This window comes from Lycium barbarum, chromosome 3 (genome assembly GCF_019175385.1).
Source record: "Lycium barbarum isolate Lr01 chromosome 3, ASM1917538v2, whole genome shotgun sequence".
Classification (NCBI taxonomy): domain Eukaryota; kingdom Viridiplantae; phylum Streptophyta; class Magnoliopsida; order Solanales; family Solanaceae; genus Lycium; species Lycium barbarum.
The window spans coordinates 99,436,336-99,442,335 of NC_083339.1; positions in this window are offsets into that span (position 1 = coordinate 99,436,336).

Below are 6,000 nucleotides of genomic sequence, written 5' to 3' on the forward strand. Positions count from 1 at the left end.
TCGTAGATGCGTATGTGTGGGTAGTATGGTCTCGCGATTTTGATAAGTGTATATATGCATATAGGCATGCGTGTATTATTTTAATAGCCGAAAGGCTTATGTATATAAAAGTAATTATGTCTTCAATTGAGAAATGATTTTCTTATGATATGAGTATGATAAGTAAGGGAATGATTGGTGCTCGGTGGTAAGCCCCGGGTACCCGTCACGGCCCCTAGTCGGGTCGTGACCGTTTTGGGGTTTCAAATTAAAGTATATTAATATGGGTATCGTTGGACTCATTTAGACTCGTAGGGTATTATTTTGACTATATTGAACCCGATTTTTCATTGAAGTTACAGTTTTTCCCTTTCGGCTCAGGTTTGTGAACCCATATCTCCCAGTTATTGGTTATTGACTTGTGAAGAGAAAGGAATTGATTTTAATCTTGAAGTTGGGATATGAGTCCATGTGTGGCACGGTTGTCATTGATATACTCTTGTTGGAATTAATATCATGCATGCATTCATACTCATATATTTGGATCAGGTTGCACGCTGCAACACATATATATACATATATATTGGACCGGGTTGCACATTCTACAATACTTACTTGGATCAGGTTGCATGTACCGCAACACTGATTGCACTACAAGAAAAGTGACTTTTAACGAGGGGAAATCCGGTCGTTAAAACCCCAAATCCAGTTGCCATAAGACAATAACGACCAACAAAAAATTAGTCGTTGGAGGTCATTAGTAGCCCCATCGTTAAAAGTTGACGACCGGATTTCGATCCGGTCGTTCAAGACTCTTTAGCGACGTCAAAATTTCCAGTCGTTATAGTTCCTCTTTAGCGACCGAATCTTCCCGTCGTTGATTTGTTATCCAATTGTTAGAACTCTTTAAGACAACAATAAATTTCATCAATAACAACCAAATTTCCCTTCGTTAACGCCCATTTAACAACTTGAGAATCCCATCGTTATAGAGTCATAAAGACCATATTTTCCTTCGCTAATGTAAGATCTTAATAATTCATATTTTCTTGTGGTTTCACTTTAGTAAGTGTTATTTCATATGCTTTCACACATGCAGCTAAAATTATAACAAACAATCAATACTCATATAAAATTAAATTGTTAATTATAAAGAACTAAAACACCAAGTGTCAAACGATATATCCATCTAAATTGTATGACATTATCTCTATCAACTTCTTAAAAGAGAATTAAATTGTAGAATATGTAGAAATGACAGACGTCCCTATACCATCACTGACAAAGCAAAAAATCATTGTGTATCAACTTCCTTCACACTTTCTTCAACTACACCTTCTTCATACGTTGAATTCTTGATTTGTTGATAAAACAAGTTCATGTCAGTTTAGTAACAAAACTCCCACTAGCTACTTTGATTTAGAAAACAAATGAATAATTAAATAACCATATTAACTAAACAGAGAGAACAAATCAAGTGGCCATTAAATCTAAATCATAAGACCCAAATCATGAATAAGATTTTCGTTTTTTTTTCCCCTTCAAGCAAATGGGGCTCAGATGTGTGTTATGACAAGGCAAATGAGAATCTTGCCATGCCATGGATGCAAAACACACAAATGATTTTTTTTTTAAATAGAGGAGCTGATCACGTAATAAATAGTAGTCTAATTCGTCTCAAGCCAGGGAAAATGTATTTCAAAGTGATCATCTTTCAATCAACCAACATTTGGATGCACATGAAATCTGCATAACGTGCAAATTCTATTGAGAGGAACTAGATGAGAAACTAAACTGATTCGCATAACATATTTGAAAAGGAAATTCCATAAAGGCAGCACTACAGTTACCACACTATTAATTAAGAGCAAAGTTGTTTTAGAGTTAAGAATGATAACTTTAATCGACTTAAAGGAAGTTAGCAGGCTTTTAGGAGCAAAAGCTCAGTCTTTTTCAGTACTCACCAAGAACAAACTTCATATATCCTATAAAGAACAGAAATCATACTCACTGACCACCTAAATAAAGAAAAACCACATATGCTCATGTTTGCCGTTCTTTGCGTAAAGAAAGAAAATATATAAAGTTAAAACAGCTCTGTACAGATAGCTGAGATGATCAAAACTAGAAAACGAAAAATCTGTAATCCAATTTGCAGTAGCTGTTTATGTTTTCCACTCTTCGTTGCTTTGTATTAATTATACATACTGCTTCCTTAAACTAGGAAGCTCTCCGTATTTAGCCTAATGTGTATATAATTAATCATGGTTTTTGGAGGAAATGTTCTGAAGTTTCTCCAGTTTGTCTTTGTAATCTTACTTTGTTATTGGAAGGGAGTAGGAGTAGAATTGTTATTTTTTCAGATAAGAACCTCAATGTATTTTTTTGATGATCGTGACATATTATTGATGGAACAAAAGTACTACGAAAGTGATACAGAGACACAGATGTAGTCTTCTAAATTTTCCAGGTTAGAAATCTTTGGCCTTGGACACGGCTATTGGGATGTGGCAGTTGCTGTTTGTAGAGAAGCAGTGGTCATTGATTGATCATCGGTGTATATTCCTATAGGTAGTTGAAAGAACAAGAAGTGCTGAATTTTGTATATTTGTTCACTGGTTTTTGTTTGCTTCACTTACATGTCTCTTATCACAAACAAACTCAAAAGGCCCAAAAATGTAAGACAATCGGGCAAATCACCACATGATCTACTATTCAGATTCAATGAAGAATTTGAAAACCTTTCTACTACATATTCAACTCCACACATCACAAAAAGAAGATAAAGGACTAGATCCATTTACAAATACTCATCACATCATAACAAAATTATAGTTTGCATATAGAAAACATGTCAAGAAAATGTGGAAGATTACTAAATAAATGAACCTGACACGTTATAATTGTAAATGGTTGGTACAAACCTGTTAAATTCATGCATCTTTTTCACTTGAAGATGGTGTTGATGGAGGATGACAAGACCGTTCACTTGCAATCTGTTCAACTCTACTCTCTAAGTCATCTATGCATTTTTTTAGTGATGCATTTTCTTTTCGAGTTGTATTCAGCTCATCGAGGAGTTACCACCTTTCAATTCCGTTGCAGTTGTACCACCCCCAAATCCAATCACTTGACTCTTGCATTGAGGTCCAAAGCACCTTTCCACTACCTCAATGTTTGTAAGAGATGGCTCAGATTGTATCACTTCTTGGATTTCGGCCTAAAACATACAATATTTAACTTAATGCAACGCTTTAAATAAAAGGAAGTATGTAAAATAAAATGTACCAATAAACATACATATATATTTCAATGGTTTCAGGTTTGACAAGATTATCGTCCTTCTTATGAGTCTCAAAGAAAAGAGTCCCCAGGTTTGGTGGATTACCATCTTTGCCTCCCTTCACATATAAATAAAGAAGTCAAGCAAATCTTTTCAACAAAGAGGAGTTTCTTAACACAATTGAAAGATTAACTTACCATTTGATAAATAATCTCTCTAGTAGGCTTGCTACCTGTACGATACGGCATAATCAACTTAGACCTATTCGCTGAGTTTCTTGTACTTGCTTCCTATATTAACAACACAATGTAGAAAGTGTGATATGCTGCTTAAGTTAACAAGATTCTAATAAATAGTTATGAAGTCATACCTTAAATTTTTCACTTAGAAAGTGCTCCTTGATCAACCATTCCCAATCACCCTTGTCTACCCCCTTTGGAACGTCTTTTAGAACATCACGCAATGGCTTAGACTTCACAATCTTGTGCAACGATCCTCTCCAATTTTTCCATAAATTTCTCATATGTTTCCAGACATGATCTCTTTGATAATTCATGTCATCACTGTCAAATTTATCCTGCAACATTTCACAAATATTATTAAACACAAAACTCAATCTTTTTTTAAAAAATAAGTAATTTAACCAACAATATGAAATTAAGAACTTTAGAGTTACTAGTGACAAATTAATTTGTATGTCACGGTGATGTGATTAATATATTTACAAACATGCAGACCAAAAAAAGAAAAAACATACAGGTTTAACATAGTAGTTTCAACAATTTCAGTTGATTCAAGAACAACATGCTAGTATGGAAATCTAATAAGACTCGTAACTTTTATGTTGTACCTAGCATTCCCTTGTATGATCTAGAAGCTACTAATATTTTTACCAGTAATTTTTAGAAGCGCGAAGCGGAAAAAAGAGACAAAAGTCCGCCTCACTTAAAGCAGGAAGCGAGAAGTAGCGAAGCGCAATTTTTAAGAAAATTTAAAATTAACCTTAAACAAATAAATGATTAAAATAAAAATCAAAACCAAAATATAAATGGATCAACATTCTATTCTTCTACAAATAGCAAATTGAAAAACAAAGAGCACATGATGGAATAAACACCTTCAGTGCAATTAAATAAAATTTAATTATATTTGTGGAAAAATAAAATACAAAAAAAATAATATAAAAGCTAAAGTCTAAAGAAGTAGATGAACACAACAATAGGAGAAGAATAGAAAGGGAGGAAAAAATTACAGTAGCAGCATAAAATTACAGGATTTATTAGTGTTGGTGCTTGAAGTAATTTTCCAATCCCTGGTGTAGAAAGCGTGACTCTTGTACATGGTTTCTGACCGGTTGTGCAAGAAAAAGTTCCACGTATGCTCCGCATGTTTTGAATTCGGCTTTTTGCTTCCGTCCTTGGTAGCTTCTAACTCGCCTCCAAATGCTGAGTCCTGCGTGTTAGTTAATTAAAAATTTAATCTTAACATAGTCATACCTGAGCGGCATTTTTTCATTTTATTGGCCTTGACTTGTCATCCTCTGACATTATGTCCGTCTTTCCACAAATGCTTGGCCCTTTTCTTTCTTCTTCTCCTGTAAGTGTGTGCTTTCGTATATTTTTGAAAAATTAATTTTAGACTACTTTGGATAGTGATCATGACACTTTGACCGACTCTTTTCTTGTCATTTTCAGATATTTTCATTGTTCAATAATAACTTCTGTTGGGATCTGGGTTGGGCTATACCACATTTTTTGCGAAACCTACAGACCCCAGTATGGTTTTCATTTTCGGAAGTAGGATGCTATTTACGAAGACCATGTTCTTAAGTGTGGGGTCATTTTTGTTTCTTATGACATCTGCTACCCTTGAGAATTTGGGATCACATCATTTTCACATATTGCGGTGACTGTCGCAAATCTGGTGTCGACTGCATCGTTATCCTCATACAAAGTCCACGGTATAGCAGTTTGGGACTACATCACTTATAGTCAAAAATGCACAAATAAAGACTGCACATCAAAGTGCAGTATCATATTCCTTTCATGATAACCTCTAACCTCCTTGTCCAGAATTACAACATTCGATCAGAATATTCAAGTTAACAACTGCATACTCAAGTGTAGGCTTTTTCTCATGACACCCGCTATCCCTGAACCAGAATTACATTAACTTGAAATAAACTGCAATAGCGACCACAAATCTTGATGTAGGAATCACATTCGTATTTCAACGATTGTGGACATCAACATCGGAATTAGGCTGCCTATTTTTTTGCTATATATATGGGCAACGAATCAGCCCCTTCGACACGTAGTCTTTTAATCCATATTTTCATCTTGAGGATTGAATCTTACCTCAGTGGCAAGACTGATACCTTCTTTTTTTTGACTCCGGAGAAGAATACCCACCCGTCGATAGAGTTCACATCTTCCGAAAGGACTAGACTCTTTTCTTTGTGAATACGACATTTCAATGCCGATATCAATGCGTCGTCTTCAAATCACAGATTGTTAGGATGAAAATTGTGACCACCCTTCATGTTATATCCCGTAATTTTGAACATTCGGAAAGAAATTCGAAATAATTTTGGCTTGTAAGAAATGAGGCCATATTTTGGTTGTAGCCAATATGTGTGTGTTACTCATGAAAGATATGGGTGCAGAAATACTGAGGAAGGCCAAGGGCAAATTTGGAATTTTGAAAATTTGTTTCGGGAATTACAAAATGTGATCCAT